This window comes from Prionailurus bengalensis, chromosome B2 (assembly GCF_016509475.1).
Source record: "Prionailurus bengalensis isolate Pbe53 chromosome B2, Fcat_Pben_1.1_paternal_pri, whole genome shotgun sequence".
Taxonomy (NCBI): Eukaryota; Metazoa; Chordata; class Mammalia; order Carnivora; family Felidae; genus Prionailurus; species Prionailurus bengalensis.
The window spans coordinates 1,636,334-1,658,622 of NC_057349.1; the positions used below are offsets into that span (position 1 = coordinate 1,636,334).

At 50.3% G+C, this 22,289-nt stretch overlaps 2 long non-coding RNA genes and 1 other non-coding gene across 4 annotated transcripts; all 3 read left to right on the forward strand.

Annotated features, from left to right (window-relative positions):
• Positions 1–1,863: 1,863 nt before the first annotated feature.
• On the forward strand, positions 1,864–1,969 carry TRNAL-CAA. The gene is made up of 2 exons: positions 1,864–1,901; positions 1,924–1,969. It is a non-coding gene; the product is annotated as a tRNA-Leu (tRNA).
• An 818-nt stretch (positions 1,970–2,787) lies between these two features.
• Positions 2,788–4,869, forward strand: LOC122489088. Of its 2 annotated transcripts, XR_006298827.1 has the most exons (4): positions 2,788–2,968; positions 3,152–3,303; positions 4,014–4,116; positions 4,327–4,869. It is a non-coding gene; the product is annotated as an uncharacterized LOC122489088 (long non-coding RNA). The 2 variants fall into 2 exon arrangements; XR_006298826.1 differs by having other exon boundaries at positions 4,014–4,869.
• Positions 4,870–18,897: 14,028 nt separating this feature from the next.
• Positions 18,898–19,332, forward strand: LOC122489086. Its single transcript, XR_006298822.1, has 2 exons — positions 18,898–19,011; positions 19,104–19,332. It is a non-coding gene; the product is annotated as an uncharacterized LOC122489086 (long non-coding RNA).
• The last annotated feature ends 2,957 nt before the right edge of the window (positions 19,333–22,289 follow it).

Here is a 22,289-nt window from a genome sequence, read left to right on the forward strand (position 1 = left end):
CTGAATGTTTAAGGGACTTAATGAGATTAAAAGGTAAAATATAGTGAAAGATAGGAATTTCTGCCTGGGCTCTTGATAAATAGAAACTGTCACAAGGGTTTATGTTTCTTATAGTGAGTTTTGCAAATCAATACGGAGAGATGAACACTTCAGTTTGTTAAGCAATGTGAGAACCCTTCAAACATGAACCTTGAACCTCACTAAGAGTTGCAGAATGATGTCCTGTCACCTTTCACCCGTTAAAATGTTTTGTTGTTTAATCAACCCTTTGTTGGCCAGGTTTGCGGTATCCAGATGGCTTCAAATTTTCTGGTGGCGGCTGGACAGCATGTATCAAAAACTTTTTAAGACTGGATAAACTTTAATCTAGGGACTCCACTTCTAGAAATGTAAGGAAATAATTATGGATATTTGAAAATATTCATCTACACAGGAATGTTCCTTGAAGCGTTTGCTGACGAGAGTGAAAAATTAGAAATAACCCAACGTTGGACAGCACCGGTTTGACGTGGGGTATCTGCAGTACCTTGCAATTAGGAAACCAGTAACAATCCCAGCTTTTTAAGAGGTTACAACTGCCACGCCTAGCACGTCTAGAATCACTTGTGGGATGACTTCCTTCCCACGGAACTACAGCTTCTTAAAGTACAGCAAACCTCACACCTTGCAGAGAGGGAAATTAGGAAACCATGTGCTTCTCACTCCCATGTTCTCTTTCACTGTCAAAAACAGGTGTGAAACCAAGAGAGTCTGGGAATCTAAAACAGGGCCTATTAAACCTCAAATTAGTTCTTCTTCGTGAAGAAAGAGTAACCTGTGCCTCCCAGAAAGAAAACGTTTGTGGGTTAATACAGAAAATAACCCATCGGGACAAAATGTACTGAACACTCTCAAATCTGTCCCTACTCCCTGAGCTTAGCCCGAAGCGGAGCTGCAGAAACAAGGGTCAGATCCATTTATTGGGCCCCTACTTTGCACTCGGGCACCGTCCTGGACCCTCATCGGGCCTGCCAGGGTTTCTCCGCACAGTTTACCACACCCCCAGGGTCTCTCAGTCCAGCTGCTGGAAAGGGTTTTCGAGCTTGTGGTCCAGGCCCGGAGCTCAGATTACTCCGAGCAAAGCGGAGAAAGCGGGAAAGCCTGCGTGCGGAGGCGTGGCGCTGTTGTCCCCCACCTGGCAGCAGACGCGTGGGGCTCAGATCCCAGCATCCGGGAGCAGCCCGAGGGCGGGGAGGGGCTCCTGCACCCACACTGTCACCCACACCTGCACCGGCTCCCGAACCAACACTCTCATCTGCACCCGTACAGGCACCCGCACCTGCACCCGCACAGGCATCCGCACCAACACTCTCACCTGCACAGACATCCGCACTGTTACTTACACCTGCACCCACACAGGCACCCGCACCCGCACCTGCACCCTCACAGGTACTTACACCTACACCCGCACAGGCACCCGCACCTGCGCAGGTGGGCGCAGGCACTTTCGGAGCCCAACAAACTCCCCGGCGCGTGCGAGCACTATTGGGGAGGAAGAGGCCGCGCCACGGAACTGAGGTGTTTTGTACGTTGGTTGTTGTTCCTCCCTCTCCTGAAAAGAAAACCAGCAGCGCGCCCGGAGGCTGGGACCGGGCCGGGGCTCGGGACGCCCGCGCTCCGGCCGGCCGGCGCCCCAGCCGCGTTTACAAGAACAGCTCCTCTCCTCCCGCCGGCTTCCTCTCCCGGCCACAGGTAGCTCTCTGCTCTTCCAGCTGCTGCGGGCACCTCTGACGTCAGCGCCGCCTCCGGCACAAGCGTGTGCGTCACAGAAGCGCCCGGCCTGGACATCTACTTCAGTAGAAAATCTCTCCCCTTCCGCAGGGTGTCAGGATGGCCGAGTGGTCTAAGGCGCCAGACTCAAGCTTCGCTTCCCCGCGCTGGGGATTCTGGTCTCCGAATGGAGGCGTGGGTTCGAATCCCACTTCTGACACATCCTTTTTCTCCTCCTGCAATTTTCTACGCAACGGCATCGACTTGAGAATTATGCATGGAGCTCTCAGAGACCTTTAGTATTAAAAATGGACTTAAAATTTTCTCACAGAGGCCGTTAAAACACCGAAAATAGCGAAGGCGAAAGTATCGCGATACTTCTTGAAAGCCGAGTGATTTGGGAGCGGAGATCGCCAGACGTTGGAGCCGCTGAGACATCGCGATAGATTGGGAAACCGCGAGATTTGGTCTGCTTAGCTGCCGGCGCTGCGGCGCGGGGAGGAGGGCCGTGATGGTGGTTGTGTGTCCTCTTACCCGGTCCACACCCGGCGCTGCCCGGCGCGCGAGGCCCGCGGACTGCCGCCCGTGCAGCCGTACACGGGTGCTTCGTGCTGCCCTGCGCTTTCCAGTCGTGGAGCTAGTCTCACGGGTGGACGACGCGTGCGCCCGCGGTCAGGGCTGTGTGCCCTAGGTGCCCTGGGCGCCGCGGCAGCCACACCGCGCTCCTGCATCCCCACTCTGTCCGTACTTGCACGCGTGCCTGCACCTGTGTTCCCGCGGAAACGCGGTCACCGCGCACACTCCCGAGTCCCACTTCACGGACTGCGTGTGAAGTCCGCCCGCTCACGATCGCGGTGCTGCGGGTCTCTGCGTGACACGACCCGTCCTGCTGCCTCTACCGTCCATCCAACAAGTGTTTAATGAATGCCTACTGTGTGCCAGGGGATGCAGCCCTGGTTGGGCCAGTGAAAATACAACATAGGATGGGACAGGGTGGGATAGGATGGGTGGGGCTAGGATAGGCTAGCATAGGGTAGGGTTGGTAGGGTAGGGTTAGGTAGAGTGCGATAGGATAGGGTAGAGTAGGGTGGGGTAGGACAGAAGATAATTTAGAAATAATAAAATTAATTTCTGCCCTTGTGCTTCTATTACAGTTAAATGACTTTTGGTTTTGCCTCGGGAACACATTCCAGCCTGGCCATATCACTCAGGATAAGAAGTAAGTCCTGAATGTTGAGGTTAAATGTTTAATGCCAGGTCTAGAGGATTCATGTCTGAATGGCCATGTGTGTTCCTGTCATTGTGACCACTCATGACTCATCACATTATTGATTTTATGCTCATCAGTCAAAATGCGAGAGGCGGTGCAGGTGTAAAGAAAGCTGTTTTTGTGCAACAATAGGATTCCCAGGACATGTTCATCATGGACGGGATCCAGCGTTCCCATTTGGAGGGCCATGTTCTGAATGCAGATAGCGGGAACCACATGGTTCAAGTACTACAAGACAGGCTCACTCCCTGCAGTATGAAATTAACTGTGGTCAAGAGAAATAGGTAATGAAACATAAAAGCTTAAGGGGGGGGGGGATGAAACTAATTCTGGCAAGGTGTCTCCTGATTAAATACGTACACATACAGCACATCATGTATCTTACGCACGTATAACCACTGCCCTCATAAAATTATTTTTTGCAGGAGGAGACAAATGGATTTCTAAAGACTTTGGAAGAATTTGTAATTTCTGATAGAAAACTGGGTGACTTAGAAAAGAACGGGAAGATAATGTGAGGGGGAGGAGATAGTAGCTGGAAATCTCTAGAAGGAAAAAAAATGATGCTGTTCTCATAAATGACTTTTTATATGCCTAGTATATTGGATCTTAAGTTTGATTTTAGTATGATTACGTGCACCTTCACAGAGCTGCTGGGTGAGTGTGTCTACTGGGTTCCAGGTGTAGACATGAGAAGAAGGAGTAGAGAAAGCCCTTCTAGTTTCAGATCTAAACCATGCTCTTTAGTCTACATTTGCCAGCCACAAGTTGGTATTTTGTTTCTGCCTTTGGTGTATACCCCCTGTTTCCAAATTGTTAAAAGATTGTGTACTTAAAAGAAGGTAAAATTGCAACTCTCATACAAATAAAAATGAGTATGTGTCAGTGTAACAACCAGTAAGAAAATTTGAAGTACTACATTATTTATAAGCAATCTGGAATGCTGAAGTAAATTTATGAATAGATTTACTTTTTTTTACCTGTCAATTTCTAGGGCAATGATCTCCTGCATTCCACTGGACACGATTCATTTGCATTTCTGTGAATGAAAATCATTTTCACTGTTAGCAGTTTGCTACAACTGGAAGAGTTGTAAGGTAGCTGCAAATATATGACAATCTCTGTTATGGACTGAATGTTTGTGCCCCTCCAAAATCCATATGTTGAAACCCTACCTCCTGGCATTAGGAGGTGGGATCTGTGGAAGTAATTAGGATTAAGATGTCATAAGGGTAGAACCCTCCAGAATGGGATTAGGGTCTTGGTAAAGAATCCTGAGAAACCTGCTTCCTCACTGTGCTCTTCAGCCATGTGTGGACACAATGGAAAGACGGCCTTCCAAACACAGGAAGGGGCCCTCACCAGAACCCAGCCTCTCGGACCACCCTGATGTGGGACTTTACACCTTCTGGAACCAGAAGATACAAACTTTGGTTAGACAGACCACCTGGTTTGTGACATTTTGCTACAGGAGCCTTGCTAAGACAGGAGTTCTACTCAAGTATCTTGGAAACTTTGTCTCGTCCATTTCAAACTCCTTTCAAAATAGAACACATCCTTCCTTAGCTGGCTAGTACACTCACGTGGAATTGGGTTTTACAGCTGCATTTATTAAAGTGGAAATAGGCATTTATTCACCACATCTCAGCAAGCACCTCCAATCTGCAATAATTCTGTAGACAACCAATGTAATTATTTTTAAGATTTTATGTTTAAGGAATCTCTATATCCATTTTGGGGCTTGAATTTTACAACCCCAAGATCAAGAATCTCATGTTCTACCAACCGAGCCAGCCAGGCACCCCAATGTCCTTCTTTTTTGTATGCAGTAATAGATGTTTACTGAGCAATTCTACAAAATTTACATTATGTTACATGCAAGTGCTTTATATATGTTTTTCAGGTAGCTTTGTTTCCATTTACACAAGGTAGCCATGTTGTCAGGTGCCCTAGGGAGACCCCAAGCCCAGAGGCCTCTGCCCAGCTGGTCCCAGGGATGTTGCTGGAGGATCCGAGTCTTGTCGCAACAAATAATTTAAGGACAGACCAGACACAATGGTTGAACGATGCAAGTAGGAATGTTTATTAAACTGAGCACACCCTCAAGATGTCAGAGTGGGTGAGCTCAAGGAAAGCCATATGCCTCAGGTTGGGGTTTTGATCTCTTACTGACAGTTGTTGGCTGGGGGGTGGAGTATTTATTACTGGGGGAGGGGGTTTGGGGGCAGCTTTCCCCACCTGTTCTCCCTTAGTTGGTCAGGGTTTGTAGCCTCCTTTGTCTTGGGTGCGTCTGGTTTGATCTGGCTTCTTGTGGATTTGTTGTGGGGTGCTGCCAGACCAGTCTTGGACTTCCCCACAGCCGGGCACCACTACCCCTTGGCTGGCCTCCAGGCACCCTGTTAGAGCCTAACCTACTGCCTACTCTAACCGTGAAAACAAGAAAGAAAAGAACAGGAGACGAAATGCCTAGGACTTTCATCTAATTCAATCATTCAAGGTTTGAAGTCTTTTTTAATTACTTAGTTAATTTTTGAGAGAGAGAAAGCATGAATCAGGGAGGGGCAGAGGGAGAGAGAGAATCCCGAGCAGGCCCCGCACTGTCAGAGCAGAGCCCAACTCAGGGCTCGAACCCACAAACCATGAAATCATGACTAAGCCTAAGTAGGAAGCTCAACTGACAGAGCCACCCAGGCGCTTGAAGTATTAACTCCACACTAGATGAACTTGAGCTAACAATTTCCTCCATGAAACTTCTGTTTCTCGACTCCTTCCCTCCTGTCCCCTTCCTTTTTCTGCCAGACCCCTGTTAACTCTGGAATCCTGGATGTCCTCTTGCACACTTCACCTCCTCAAAACTATCTTCCCCAACAAGAAAAACAAAGAGCAGATTAAATAAAAGAAAGGAGATTCAAAATTCCTTGCAAAGGAATGGGTATGGAGGAGGATGTGGTTTCTTATCCAGAATCCGTCTTACATGCCTGGGTCTACTCTACTCCCTGTGATGTTCCAGTTTCTGATTCTTGCACGGAATGAGAATTATTCTCAGAAAAGCTTTCACAAAACTTAAAGAATCTCCCACTTGTCATACCCCTCCATTTGCAAGGTAAAATGGCATTTAATCTACGAGGTAGGACACAGGGAATGCCTGTTAAATGTCTTTTCTTCAGAAACCTCCAAAGAGCCCCCTCCTCCCAATGTTAATGTGACTCCTTGAGAAAACATAAGATAAACTCCTTGAGACAGGGAACCCAGGATGCAGTTGTACTACAGTGTGATGAGTGATGGAGGAGCTCGAAGAGAAAGCTTTCTTGAAGTGCTAAGTGAAGACCTCAGTATAAGGCAGGGAAAGCCTGAAAATGATCTCGGGGAGTCCGATTTTAGCAGAGGGAACAACATGTACAAAGGCCCAGAGGGACCCAAAGTACTTCAAAATGGTATTTGTGAAGTGTTTGCTGCAAGGATGTGGTGGGGGAAAAAGTTGGGGAGATTAGCAGGGACCCTACACCCACTGTGGGGCTCAAACTCACAACCCCGAGATCAAGAGTCCCACTCTCTACTTACCAAGCCAGCCAGGTGCCCCCAGAAAGCTTAATTTTGTAGTCTGGACTTTGCAATACTGAGGAGCTCAGTCTCCATGCTGGGGCTGAGTGGGGTCATCTATGTCTATAGTCTGTTATCAGTTGAAAGAATCTGAGAGTGGAATTAGAAATAAAATAAATATGTAGTTCCTGAGCTGGAGAAACGTGTTAGCAGAGTTTGATCTGGACAGCTCAAGGAAGATGTCCTTACATGTTATGAAAGGAATGGGTATAAGATGGGTATTCCTTCCTTTCAGATCAAGAGATTATCATCAGGAAAGGGATCAGAATAAAGCATGAGTTTGAACGGCAGCAAAATATACTTTTTTTGGCTTAAGGATTTCTTTGAGAAATAGACACAGGAGAAGCCCAGAAAAGAGTACAAGTTAACCTTTTGTAAGGATGTCTTGCTCTCTGTGAGGAAGAGAAGGTCGACCCCGAGTCACAAGAAACAAGAAGGCACTAACAAACCTTACTCCTGTTCATACTTTTCCTGGTTAGCTCCCACACCTGGTCTCCCTTGCACGCCCTTTGTTCTGTCTTTAGCTGCCTGAATTCTCAGCCACCTCTGAGAGTCACTCATTTTTCCCTAGGTCTCTCCCACGTGTACGTGAGATACACACATTAATAAACTTGTGTTTCCCCCTCCTTAATCTGTCTTTTGTTACCGGGACGCCAGCCAAGAAGTTAGAAGGGTCGAGGGAAAATTGTGTTTTCCTCCCTTACAAGCGTCAAAATTCTACACGAGCGTTTTCTGGGCGTGTCATCCATTGATTCATGTACTGGACGCTAGGGGAAGCAATGAACATTTGTTCAGGTTTCAGAGCCCACGCGAGCCTGGAGAGGGTGTGGAATACGAGATAGACCATCAAGGTGTCAGGCTGCAGAACCCGCCCATCGTGGGGCTGGGACAGCACGGCGTCTGGGCACAACTGGAGATTTCTGGCAACAAGCTAAGGTTCTCCCAGCTTCCTGCCTTATTTCCAGCATCAGGGTGCATGCCTCTTCCCAGCACAAAGAAGGGGGTATGCAGGCGCTCTGGGCCGTGTTGGTGGGAGAAGCAAACAACCCTGGAAGGACGGGCGCACGGTTGACAGCTGCGAGGCCTGGGGGCGCTCTGGGTGCAGCAAACGCAGACTACGGCACCACCGAGAGCGGGAGGCCGCCCGCGTCCTAGAGAGGCCTCCGAACCTCTAGGTTTCCCCTTGCCGGCTGCTCTAGGACCCACCTCGGCCAGACCCGGGGGCCGCTGATATTTACTTCCGGCTCCGCGGCGCGAGGCCCGGCTTCCGGTGGGGGGGGCTCTGCCGGCTGGAGGGGAGGGGAGCCTGCGGGGAGGGGGCGGCCGGAGCCGTGCAGAGGCGGGATTGGGGCCTCGCCGGCGCGCCCTTCCGCTCCGAAAGTCGCGTCCAGGCGGGCCACCGCCCCCTCCTCCAGGCAGGCCGCCCCCCCTACCCTCCAGGAAGACCTTTCCCCCCACTTCTCCAGGCCATCTCCCCCATCCCTCCCGTTGGCCCCTCCGCCCTGCTCCAGGCCGTCTTTCCCCCTCCTCCAGGCAGGCACCCCCTCCTCTTCCAGGCGAGCTGCTCTCCCCCTGCTCTAGGCAGGCCATCCTCTCCTCCTCCAGGCAGGCTGCCCCCCTACCTTCCAGGCAGGCCACACTCCGTCCTCCAGGCGGGCCGCTCCCCGCTGCTCCAGGCAGGCCACCCCCTCCTCCTCCAGGCGGGCCGCCGTCTGCCCGCCCCCCTCCTCCCCCCGCTCCAGGCAGGCCACCCCCTCCATGGGGCTCCCGAGTGTATCGGTTGTATCGCACGGAAGACGCGTGAACCCGAGACCTTCCTGTTTCCCCCGTGTCGAGGCCCGGAGTTACTTGGAATTACTGATCATCTGTCTTCTGAGCTCCCAGCCTGTGGGGCTGTGACGTCACGGACGTGGGGGGAGGGGGAGGGCCTGGGCCCGGGTCCCCTCGACCCTCCCCACACGGTCCCCGTCGGGGAAGAGAACTGCCCGCCTCCAGCACACCCTGCAGGAACGCGGACGCGGGTGTGGCCACAGGCTGGCCGACCCCGGACCAAAGCCGTCTGCACCCGGAGGGGCCCCAGCGCTGACCTCCCCCCTCTCCCCTCATTGTAACAGTAAATGTCACACCCGGGGTGGCGATCACAGCCAGGGCCCCCTCCTCCGCGCGCTCACTCTTCACCCCTCTCCCGCCCACCTGTCCTGGGGCGTCCACTTGAGCCCACCATCCGTCCCGCGGCCTCCGGGATGCAGGCCAGCAGCCCCAACTCAGCCGAGCCCGACGCTCCTGGTGGGCCGCGCGGGTCAGCTCCTGCTGCGGGGCGAGCCTAGGGCCCTGCTGGGCAGCAGGAGCGCGTCAGAACCTGAGGGTGTACCTGTGCTGTTGTTGCGTAGACGGGGAGCTCAGCCCCTACACGGAGGTAGGCGTGCAGAGGGTCAGTCCCAAAGCGCAGGTGAGCAAATCCCTGGGGGGTCACCGAGGGAGGGCAGCTAGTTCACCGGGGGCAGGAACAGCAAGAATCTCAGTGTGGGGAGCTCCAGCGTGTGGTCCCTCGTCTCTGACAAGCTTTCTTTGCTTAGGACAGCTCCTCTGGAAATGTTTCTGGTAGCATGCAAGTAATTTTAGCATTTATTTTCTAACTATTTCCGCGGTGTTTCCTGAGTTAGCATGTATCTGGCTGGCATCGAGCTCGTCCCGTTAGGAGCGTTTCCTGCTTCCTCGCAGCTGGAAAGAACCTCGAGGGAAATCTCTCAAGGAGAGTGTAACGGGCCCTGTGTGGGGGTGTCTCAGTGCAGCAGAGCATGAAATGAAGCCAAGCGGGGCTGGCGCTTTGACCCCAAGTTCCAGAGGAGCCCGTGGGGCTTGTGACCCTGAAGGTGAAGGATGAACATGTGTGGAAACGAGAATCCAGCATCGGAAGGAAGGAACCTCATTCAGGCAGTTTTGCTACCAAGAGGCGCCTGGGCCCCGGGAGGCGCTGCGCCGGCTCCGCGAGCTGAGCCGCCAGTGGCTGAGCCCAGAAACACACACACGAAGGAGCAGATCCTGGGGCTGCTGGTGCTGGAGCAGTTCCTGACCATCCTGCCCGCCGAGCTCCAGGCCTGGGTGCGGGGACAGCACCCGGAGAGCGGAGAGGAGGCGGTGACTGTACTGTAAGGTCTGGAGGGGAGCTGGACTGCATGAGGCCGGCCAACAGGTGGGGGAAGATGTGAGCTATCCCGCGGGGGGGGGGGGGGGGGGGAGAGGGGGGCAGGGGGGGCACGTCTCTGCTCTGAGGGAGGCATCTACCCAGCAGTTGCAGGGTGAACAGGTTTCAGTTTTCTCTAGACAAATGCAGGGCTGCTAGCTTCAGGTTTTGTTCTTGTCTTGCCAGTGTTTTCTGGGATTTTTCTCTAACCTCCCAAGATTCTTCACTCTAACCAAAGCCCTCCGAAGATAGGCGCAGAGTGCAGCGTTGCTTGGGCAAATACCTAGCTGCCAAAAGGAATACAGAAAGTGACCTTTTCAGCCTAGAAATGAACCTTTCCGTTGCAAGTTCAGCTTTCTGAATAGAGGGTTCTGGTGCCCAGTAATGCCTAGAATGTGTGCAGGGACAGAGGCTCAGATCTGGTGCAGTTAGGAGGGACAGAGTGTGGAGCCAGAAGATCAGTCACACAAACCCTCACTAGGACTTCTACACAGAGAAACCAGCCATGGATGGTGGCTTGCGTTTCTTGCTGTTGTTGGGTTTTTTTTTTTTGAAAGAGAGAGCAGCGGAGGGGCAGAAAGAGAGAGAGAGAGAGAGAGAGAGAGAGAGAGAGAGAGAGAGAGAGAGAGAATCCTAAGCAGGCTCCAAGCCCCACGCTGTCAGCACAGAGCCCATGTGGGGCTCGAACCCATGAACTATGAGATCATGGACTGAGCTGAAGTCAGATGCTTAAGCCACTGAGCCACCCAGGTGCCCCTATTTTTATTTTATTTTTTTAAGGTTTATTTATTTATTTTGAGAAAGAGAGAGAGAGAGAGAGAGAGCGAGCGAGAGCGCATGTGCCAGTGGGGGAAGGGCAGAGAGAGAGGGAGAGAGGATCCCAAGCAGTCTCCTCCCACTGTCAGTGCTGAGCCTGATGTGGGCCTTGAGCCCACGAACTATGAGATCATGACCTGAGCTGAAGTCAAGAGTGGGATGCTTAATGGACTGAGCCACCCAGACGCCCCATGTAATTTTTTTTTAATCTAAGTTTTGTAGTTTTCTTCATATAGATGTTGCACATAGTGTATTAGATTTATACTGAAGTATTTCATTATTTTGGCATCAATGTAAACGGTATTGTGTTTTTAATTTCAAATTCCAGTGGTTCGTTGCTGATATACAGGAAAGCAAGTGACCTTCGTTTATGGACCTCGATCTGTCGACCTTGCTATCTGTAGTCACCTTTTAGTTCCTGGAGTAGATTTCTTTTTCTTGACTTTCTGAGACTTTGTGTATAGATTAGCATGTCCTCTGTGAACAAAGACAGTTTTATTCCTTTCTTCCCAACCTCTATACCTTTAATGTCCTTTTCTTGTCTTGTTGCATTAGTTAGGACGGCATCGAATGGGAGTGTTACCAGGGGACGTCCTTGCCTTCTTCCCGATCTTAGTGGGAAAGCTCCTAGCTTCTCACCATTAGGCAGATGGAAGCTCTAGGGTGTTTAAAAATATTAGTTATCATCCTGAGAAAGTTCCCTTCTCTTCCTAGTTTGCTGAGAGTGGTTATCATGGAAGAGTGTTGGGTTTTTTCAAATGCTTTTTCTGTTCATCTTCTCTAGCCTGTTGGTGTGATCAATTATACTGATTCATCTTCAAATGTTAGACCAGCCTTGTATGCCTGGAAGGAAGCCTATTTGGTGATGGTGTACAATTCTTTTTATACGCTAATGGGTTTGGTTTGCTGGTATTTTGTTGAGAATTTTTGCATTTGTGTTCACGAAAGACATTGTAGTTTTCCTTTCTATAATGTCTTCATCCGATTGTGGTATTAGGGTGATGCTAGCCTCTTGGAATGAATTAGGAAGTATCCCCTCTGCTTCTGTCTTCTGGAGGAGAGTATGGGGAATTGGTACCATTTATTCCTAAAACTTTTGCTAGAATTCACCAGTGAAACTGTCTGGGCCTAGTGCTTTCTTTTTGGAAGGTTATTAATTATTGATTCACTTTCTTTTTTTTTTTAATTTTTTTTTAAACGTTTATTTATTTTTTTTTTAAATTTTTTTTTTCAACGTTTATTTATTTTTGGGACAGAGAGAGACAGAGCATGAATGGGGGAGGGGCAGAGAGAGAGGGAGACACAGAATCGGAAAACAGGCTCCAGGCTCTGAGCCATCAGCCCAGAGCCTGACGCGGGGCTCGAACTCCCGGATAGCGAGATCGTGACCTGGCTGAAGTCGGACGCTTAACCGACTGCGCCACCCAGGCGCCCCCGTTTATTTATTTTTGAGACAGAGAGAGACAGAGCATGAACGGGGGAGGGTCAGAGAGAGGGAGACACAGAATCCGAAACAGGCTCCAGGCTCTGAGCGGTCAGCACAGAGCCCGACGCGGGGCTCGAACCCACGGACCGCAAGATCGTAACCTGAGCCGAAGTTGGCCGCTTAACCGACTGAGCCACCCAGGCGCCCCAATTCACTTTCTTTAATAGTTATAGGCCTGTTCAGGTGATCTTTCTCCTCGTGTGAGGTTAGGTGGATTGTGTCCTGGGATTGGATCAGGCTTCTGGTGCCTCCCATCCTGGGAGTTCATTCCCTGCGATCTCCTTCCTGTGTTTTGGCCACGGGATCCCTCTGCAGCCCATATACCTAACTGCTTTCAGGTTCCACTGTTCAAGTCCAGTCCTTTGAGATGCAACCCAGGAGCTCCTCCACACGAGGCAGCAACGGGGGGCCGGGGTGGGGGGTACCTGCGGAGCAAGCTGAGGGCAGTGAGAGTGTCCTCGGCTGCAAGCATGTGCCAGCTGCAGGGCTCCAACTGGTTCTGTTCCTCATCTTTGTTCAGTAGAGCTGCGGCATACAATGCAGAGTTTAATGGGTTAAGTCGTGTATTAACAATTCCCTGCTGAGCGTCCGACTCTTGATTTCGGCTCAGGTTATGATCCCAGGGTCATGGAATCGAGCCCCTCATCAGGCTCTGTGCTGAGTGTGGAGCCTGCTTAAGATTCTCTCATTCCCTCTGCCCCCTCCCCCGCTTGAGCTCTCTCAAAAGCCAAAAACATTACAAATAATCCCAGTGTGGGGGTGCCTGGCTCCCTCAGGTGGTAGAACACATGACTCTTGATCTCGAGGTCATGAGTTTGCACGCCATGTCGGTGTAGAATCTACTTTAAAAAATGCACTCGATTGTTCTTACAATAACCATGTAGTAAATAAAAATACATTTTAAAAAATCTCAGTGTAAACATCAACAAGTCAGTCTCTTGTCCAGGCAAATTATTTGCATTATCACGAATCCTGCTTTGATGTTCTTGCTGACTACGTGCTCACGTACTCCCTCTCTTTCATTCTGCTGTTTGTTGACATTGCTACTTTCTTTACCCTTTTCCAACCTGACAACCAAGCACAAGCTTCAGGGGAAGACAGTTGAAAGCAAAGTTGCCTAATTTTCTCACAATTCAAGAGAATAGCTCTCTTTTAATCTAAACCAGCTCCTTTTTCCAAATTCTCTATTTCTGTCAGTGATGTTCTTGGTCCTCCAGGCTCCCAACCCAGAGGCTTTCCTTAACTCAGTTCAGTCCAACAGATGTCTGTTCAACTTTGTTGAATGTTTGAGACCCTGTGCTTCGGGAGAGGGTGATCATGCCTGAGTCCCTGCCCTCCTAGCCCTGATTTGCAGTTAGACTGGCATGGGATGCCAGCTATGAATTTTCGTCACAGATCAGCAAAATGGTTGAGTGGCAAAAATATGTCAACAAATAGTGGGTTAAGAATCTAAGATCTTCAGTGGCTTCAAGTTTGGAGCTATTGCAAAGACTACCACTAGGAATATCCGTTTGGTGTGCATGTATATGCGGCTCTGGCTGTGCACCTGATGGTGGGAGGGCTGGTCCCTGATTATAGTAGTACTTGTTGAACAATCTTCCAAAATGGTTCTATTACCAGCAGATGGTTCCACTTTCTCTACAGCCTTATCACTACTCGGTTTTGTCAATCTTTTTACCTTTAGCCACTCCCATGGGTATCTAGTATTATCTCTTTATAGTTATCATACATGTTTTCTTGATGACTAATGAGGATGAGCACATTTTCATGTATCTACTGGCCCTTTGGATGTCTCTTCTTGTAGCATGTGTATCTGGCTCTTTTGCCCATTTTTTCTGTTAGATTATTTGTCCACAGCTTTTTTAAGTGTCATATACATCATTTAACTCTTTTGTTTGTCTCTGAAAACTGTAAGGGCTGATAAGTTTTTATTAGTCTGTCTTATTATTTTTTCCAAGAGTAAGATTTCCAGTTTCTAAACCTGTTTTGACAGTAGCCAGGTCAAAGGAGAGAGTTTTATGTTCTGAGTCTTCTGGGCTCTCAGGAAAGTCCCAAGAAATGCCTGTACAAGAGCTGTGTTCAGCACAGTGACCTCAGGGCTTGGCGGGGGAAGAGGCGTGAGGGTACTTGCTCCTGTAGAGAAGAGAGAGTGTTGCCATCTTCGTAGGGGTCACTGCTATCTGAAGACTCTGGCATGTGAACTAGAGGCAGGGAACATTGGTTGTTAGTGTAGAAAAGTAGATAAAAAGCCCTTAGAGCCAGGGACGTCTTGAAGGAAGATAGATTTTTGAAGAAAATGCACTGTAGCTAACCAAGGCTTTGGGAGAGTGGCAAGTGTAATAACAGCACAAAATCACTATCCTACTCTTTAATCACCCTTCCTGTTCTCAGAGATCACTCTAGCTTTGTCTCTGAACATGATTCCTGTACATGTTGCTGTCAGAGATGAGATGCCCCAGGGACCCAAGCTTCCTCAACAGCTGTCTCATCTTCCCCATGTTACAGAAACAAGTCTACTTTTGACCCTACTCATTTTGTGATTTGTGTATGTCCAAGAGTTTGAACCTAGGAAAGACTGAAAGCAAGGATTTCCAGCCATAAGGTGCAGGAAGGGGTAGTTCCATCTCCAAAGGAAAAGTTGAGAAAAGAGGCTGATTTGGGAAAATATGATCACTGGGTTTTGAACAGGGAGAAGGAAATGGAACGTCCTAGTGAAACTGAGCTTTTGACCTCTGCCAAAGTACAAAACTTGAGCTTAAGCAACATTAGGGCTATTTGTGAATATATAGGCAAGAAAGATTAAGCTGTAAGATTTGCAAGCCAGTCAAGTCAACGTAAAGAGAAGGGTAGTGGGGTACGGGCTGCCAGAACACAGCAAGAGACAAGAGACATAAAAGGGAAAACAGTCCTCTGGTTAGAAGCAGGACAGTCACTTCCTGGGAGCTTGTAAATCTCATCTGGTCCTTGTAGCCAGTGGGTCAGTAAGTTCTACCTGACTCCCTTCAAATGTTTACACTCATCTCTTCCTCCTTCGATCTCGAATCACCACCTCCTTGGAGCCCTCCTACATTGTTCATGTGGCCTTGGAACCAGTCTCCCTGTCTCCAGCCCTACCCCCATCCACCTGTTGTGTGGGGGTCCATCTTCCACACCATCACCACAGCGACGGTCGTAAAACCCAGAGCCAATATCCTGTACCACCTCAGCATCTGCCGACGGCTCAAGACTCTTCATGTCCAGCCTCCTCTTCCAGCCTCGTTGCCTTTCCCTTTCCTACTCAGTCTGTACATCTGTTGTCCCAAAGGACCATTTCCAGAATGCCCTGGTAACTCTGCGCATACGTTCCATCTGGAAGGTTCTTACGTCCCATGTCTAACCATCCGTACTCATGTTTTAAGACAGCCCAATCAGACGGTGCTTCATGGAGCTTTGCGGTCGATTGTCTCAGAGTTAGATCCCTCAAGGGCTCTAACCCTCCCCTTCGTCAGAGCACCCGCCATATTGCATTGTACCTGCATACTTACCTGTGTGTCTCGTCCCTCCCAGAGCATCTTCTTGTTTGCTCAGGTACACAGCAAGGAACAGTGCAGGCTTGGTGCAAGCCACTATTCAGGTGTAATACAAATAATTGTGGCATCCTAAAATCCAAGAGAGTTTCTAGAAATATCGAGTAACATTTCTTAATCTTTTCTAATGTTTTGCTTACACCACCAGGCGGGTCGTGTGAGGATTCAGCTAACTGCTGGGTGGTGTTGGACAAACACACACCAGGGCACCAGAGAGTGAATCCCTCCTTAAATTGTGTACCCTAAGTGCCTCACTTGCCTCACCCCTGCTCTGATCCTGATATGAGTTGAATTTCTGAAGGATGAATGAGAGTTGAGAAAGCAGAGAAAACAAATATGGAAAGGTACGGTCAAGGGGGTTGCGATGCTTTCCTGAACCTGAAGTCTCTGAATGTGACTAGAAAGAGGGGGGAGAGTCAGAGATGAAGCACCAGAGAGGCTGAGTAAGGGCTGAGCTGGGGGCGCCCCGCTGCTCAGTCGGGAGAGCATGCGACTCTTGATCTGCAGGTGTGAGTTCAGGCCCCACGTTGGGCCCAGAGCTTCCTGAAAGAAGAATTGCATTGTAAGGGCCAACCTAGAGTCTTGTCAGATGATTAAAAGCTAGAGTCTTGTCAGCCAGCAAAGCAGGCTGGAGATAGGATGGCAATTGATGTTCTGTGTCTGACTTGGTAGTGACAGGTAGGGCTTGTGGCAAACACAAAAGGACATGCTCCATTCACGATCAACGTCAACCCCCCAAAAAAAGACAAACAGAGAAAGAAAAAGCACCCACTGGCGTGGGGGCCAGAGCTTCCCTGAAGCCTTCCACAATTACGTTCCTAGTGTTCGCCCTCGGTGCCTCTGAAGGCCGGTCACAGGGGACCCTGTTCCTGGTGTTCGCCCTCGGTGCCTCTGAAGGCCGGTCACAGGGGACCCTGTTCCTGGTGTTCGCCCTCCGTGCCTCTGAAGGCCGGTCACAGGGGACCCTGTTCCTGGTGTTCGCCCTCGGTGCCTCTGAAGGCCGGTCACAGGGGACCCTGTTCCTGGTGTTCGCCCTCCGTGCCTCTGAAGGCCGGTCACAGGGGACCCTGTTCCTGGTGTTCGCCCTCGGTGCCTCTGAAGGCCGGTCACAGGGGACCCTGTTCCTGGTGTTCGCCCTCGGTGCCTCTGAAGGCCGGTCACAGGGGACCCTGTTCCTGGTGTTCGCCCTCCGTGGCTCTGAAGGCCGGTCACAGGGGACCCTGTTCCTGGTGTTCGCCCTCGGTGCCTCTGAAGGCCGGTCACAGGGGACCCTGTTCCTGGTGTTCGCCCTCGGTGCCTCTGAAGGCCGGTCACAGGGGACCCTGTTCCTGGTGTTCGCCCTCCGTGGCTCTGAAGGCCGGTCACAGGGGACCCTGTTCCTGGTGTTCGCCCTCGGTGCCTCTGAAGGCCGGTCACAGGGGACCCTGTTCCTGGTGTTCGCCCTCCGTGCCTCTGAAGGCCGGTCACAGGGGACCCTGTTCCTGGTGTTCGCCCTCGGTGCCTCTGAAGGCCGGTCACAGGGGACCCTGTTCCTGGTGTTCGCCCTCCGTGCCTCTGAAGGCCGGTCACAGGGGACCCTGTTCCTGGTGTTCGCCCTCCGTGCCTCTGAAGGCCGGTCACAGGGGACCCTGTTCCTGGTGTTCGCCCTCGGTGCCTCTGAAGGCCGGTCACAGGGGACCCTGTTCCTGGTGTTCGCCCTCCGTGGCTCTGAAGGCCGGTCACAGGGGACCCTGTTCCTGGTGTTCGCCCTCGGTGCCTCTGAAGGCCGGTCACAGGGGACCCTGTTCCTGGTGTTCGCCCTCCGTGCCTCTGAAGGCCGGTCACAGGGGACCCTGTTCCTGGTGTTCGCCCTCCGTGGCTCTGAAGGCCGGTCACAGGGGACCCTGTTCCTGGTGTTCGCCCTCCGTGGCTCTGAAGGCCGGTCACAGGGGACCCTGTTCCTGGTGTTCGCCCTCGGTGCCTCTGAAGGCCGGTCACAGGGGACCCTGTTCCTGGTGTTCGCCCTCCGTGCCTCTGAAGGCCGGTCACAGGGGACCCTTGAGGTTTTATACGATGTCCTCAATTGCGTCCTTTCCTCTCCCTGACATGTTCTCATGTCTAAGAAGGTTTGCACAATCATGGAAGCTTTACCACTCTCCTCGTGTTCACAGCGGCCTCTCCGCGGCGTGGATTTGCTCATGTGAAACACACAGGAGCATGCATGTGCCTCGTGAGCTGGTGTCTGGAGAGCGCCATTCCGTCCTCACAGTCGTCACAGTACCGGCCCCCGGGGCGGGGGGGGCATCATGACCCTGCCCACACGGGCGATTTGTTACCACAGTAACAGATTTATTAAGCGCAAAGTACTTGTTAATGTAACTATTCTGTTCTATATAAAACTATGATACGGTGTTGAATTTCTCAAGGTTACCTCTCTCCAGGAGATACAGTCAATGTGCTCAACTTCTTTGTGAAATGGCCTTTTTTCACTTTTTTCACTTTACTGCGCTTCTTTTATTTATTTATTTTTTAATGTTTATTTTTGAGAGAGTGGGAGTGGGGGAGGGGCAGAGGGACAGGGAGAAACAGAATCCCATGCAGGCTGCATGCTGTCAGCACAGAGCCTGCCACGGGGCTCAAACCCACACACCGTGAGAAATGACCTGGGCTGAAGTCGGACGGACGCTCCAGTGACTGAGCCACCCAGGCTCCCCGGGCTGCTGCTTTTAAAAGAAGCTAAGAGGGGCTCCTGGGTGGCTCAGTCGGTTGGGCGCTGACTTTGGCTCAGGTCATGATCTCGCAGTCTGTGAGTTCGAGCCCCGCGTCGGGCTCTGTGCTGACAGCTCTGAGCCTGGAGCCTGTTTCAGATTCTGTGCCTCCCTGTCTCTCTGACCTTCCCCCATTCATGCTCTGTCTCTCTCTGTGTCTCAAAAAATGAATAAACGTTTAAAAAAATTTTTAAAGAAGCTAAGAAATATGAATCTCGCTTCCAAAAGGGAATCAACTTTTAATTAAAAGGAAACTGCAGAGCAAGTCACATGAAACAAAACACTTTGTTTCTTCAAACAGTAAATCGGCTGCCTCTGTGCTAACATTCAGAGCATTGCCACCTTCTTGTCTGTTTGGAAGTTTATTTAGGGCATGTTTTGGTTGTCACAGTGACTGGGCTGTGCCACTTAGGTTTTGTGGGGGGGGGGTCCAGAAATTCTTCACGTTACGGTATCTTATCTGCCACATATTGTGTGTTGTACCGGCAGTTGTCCAGAGGAAGAATTTTTCCACCCAAAAGGCTACACCTCTGGTCCCTTTGGAAAACACTGAAGTAAAGAACGGGGCGTCTTTCCAACGCAGGGAGACAAAGGTTTGTTCCTTAAACTAAGGTCAAGTTACAAGCAAGCTTAACTGTGCTCTCTTCTTTACCAAAAGTGACGCAGTGCTTTTAATGCCACATAGTGGGACGAATCCATTAGAGACGGACACGACACACACCACGAGGCTGACGTGGCTCCGATGCCGTGGCGGCCGTGTAAGTGAACCCGAGCGTAAGCCCGTCGGTGCCTCCTCACTTTGCTGCTGCTCTGGTCCGCGGCCCTCCTCAGCTGCTGGGGGCCTTCCTGGCTGTCTCCGGCCTCGCGCCGCCTGAGTCAATCCAGTTGTGCTTCAATAAAGTCTTAAAATGTTTGATATGCCTCCGTTTGTCTGTTGTCCGGCGCGAGGAGAAGATCACTTGTGTTCTGCACCTGAAATGCAGACCCGTTGTGTCTGCAGAGAGATCACGGCTTGCAATAAGTGTGGAAAGTCACAGCCTCGGTGCTGGTTGTTGTCCATCGTGGGAGCGTTGTCAGTCAGCCGTCACTGACGCTGGTTTTCTCTTCGATGAAACTCAAGCTGAAATGAATTTACTGAGGCAGCTTTTCACTCGTTTTCCAGGCAAAGCCGCCTCCTTGTTTCACCCCCGCGTTTTCGGACGGCACAACTCCTGGTGTTAGACTTCGGCTGCACGTGCCCCCCGCAGCGGTGAAACTAAAGATGGTCTGGATACCCTCCAAACTCATACACCACACGCAGCTTTGCTCAGAGCCCATCGTCCTGTCACCCCTGTGAGCCTTTCCTGGGGCCCCCTACGGCCAGGCCCCGCGCTCCGCTGGCCTGGGGACACAGAAGCATGTGGACACGGACAAATGGGGGAGGGTGAGTCTCTTCGCTCTGCCTGCTGGCGTGTGGGGACCGTGTGCAAGTCCTCCGGGAGACCGATGCAGAAATAGCCCTCCTGCACTCCCCACCTGTTGTGCGTGTCTGTGCACGAGGGTGCAAGATGCCGCTGTCAGGCTCTCACACACACCCTGACCCGCAAGCCCCTTCTGCACCCTCCGGTGTCCCCCATAGCACCCTGTGGATGTTACCGTCATAAGTTCCCTGGGCTCTGTTCCTCTGTAGGTTAACGTCCTGAAGAAGGAATCATGTCTTTCATTCATCTGCAAATTCTCAGCGCTGACCCTATGACCCAGAAAATGGTACCGATACACGTTCACGTTTCCTGCCCTGTGTCTAACTGGTCCTGAGGTTTACTCTCTCCTGGTGCTTGGATCTGTCTCCTCCCCGCACCGCCCCCCACCCCCGGCAGGGGGGGTCACAAGATCCCTGTTTAGCTCCAATTTCAATGTCGATTCCTCTCAGCTCCTGTACCTCATTGTCCCCAGCTCATTGGCACACTGAGCTGTCGTCCCCTTAGACACCTGTTCTAAATCTTTGGAAATTTATTCTAACCTGCTTGTTTGAAATACGACCCTTCCAGCTTAACTATAATTTCATTCAGTGCAAACTTATTACAAATAAAACTTCCCCTCCCACAGCAAAGCTCAGTCTAGTTCACTCAGGGTAGACTCAGTGTTGTCTAAGTAGCAAAATGCAGTTACGTGTAATATTTTATTTACAATACTCTGTGTGGACATTGGAAAGACAAATATTGGACAGTACTTGAAGTCATCTTACATGATGAAAATCTCCAAAAGGGCAGAAGGCTGGGCCCTTAGTTTTTACCCCAAGGGACCTTTGTTTCGAATGCTTTTTGTTCTGTGTAATCTGAGCCTACTTTGCAACCGGTTATTTTGAATAGGATTTGATATGTTTTAGTTAAATATAAAGCTGTTGGTCGGAAGTACACCTTTTTTTATTACAACCATTAACATCTAAAGTATCAAAGCAAAAGAAAAAGCATTTTAAATATCAGAACTGAAAAGCACGTGACCAAGAATAAAAACCCTTAAACTAAGTATATCTAATTTTGTGGAAACTTGTCGCATGGTCTGCTTTTTTCTCCTTTCCTTACAGATGCATGAAAACATCATCACATGCAATTTTGGTGTTTATATTGAAAAACCAGTGTCCTGGGGCACCTGGGTGGCTCGGTCGGTTAAGCATCCGACTTCGACTCAGGTCATGATATCACAGTCCGTGGGTTTGAGCCCCGTGTCGGGCTCTGTGCTGACAGCTCAGAGCCTGAAGCCTGTTTCAGATTCTGTGTCTCCCTCTCTCTCTGCCCCTCCCCTGTTCATGCTCTGTCTCTCTCTGTCTCCAAAGTAAATAAACATTAAAAAAAAAAAAAAAAGAAAAAAGAAAAACCAGTGTCCTCTGCTGATAGAGCCTTTCAGCTTTCTTCTGTCTCGCCCCTTCCTCATTCTCTTTATGTATGTATGTATCTACCTACCTACCTACCTACCTACCTACTTAGCAGCCTCTGGCACCCAACATGGCACTTAAACCCACAATCCCAAGATCAAGAGTCACACACTTTCCCACTGAGCCAGCCAGGGGCCCCTCTTTATCCTTTAGAAGAATAGACCTCTTGGCAGAATGAAAATTTAGAAAAACTATGAATTGGGGTGGACAGGGCTTTAGAACAACCCATGGATTTTGAAAGAAATAGTAGTCATTCTCTCTGGAGGCCATCAGCGTTCCCAGCATTCAACCCCAGATCAGTTCTCTATATTTCCTTGGGTCTTTACACAGAGCAACTTGCCTGTAAATTAATCCAGTGGACTTGGGCAAAGCCACGTGGTTGTTGAGTGAGCGTAAACAAAGTAGGTGAGCTCAGGCAGTGGAAGACTCCTGGGAAAACCACAGTACAAGTGTCCAAACTTGATCTCTCTCTGGGTCATTAGGCCAGATTTCTTTCTTTCTCTCTCTCTTTCTCTTTTTCTTGCTTTCTTTCTTTGTTTCTTTGTTCCTTCCTTCCTTCCTTCCTTCCTTCCTTCTTTCCCTCCTTCCCTTCTTCCCTTCCTCCCTTCCTTCTTGTTTATTTATTTTGAGGGTGAGAGTGCAAACCAGGGACAGGCAGAGAGCGAGGGAGAGAGACAGAATCCCAAGCAGGCTCCACACCATCAGTACAGAGCCTGACATGGGGCTTGAACTCATGAGCTGAGAGATCATGACCTGAGCCGAAATCAAGAATTGGGATGCTGAAACGACTGAGCCACCCAGGTGCCCCTAGGCCAGGCTTCTTTAGTAGAGAATTCAGCTAAGTCCTTTGTGCTGGGATCATTCAATTTTTTAAATAAATTTGACGTGGAATTTATTGAAATGGGACAGTACTCCTATTTTAACTCCATTTCACCCAATTTTATTATGGACATCCCCCTT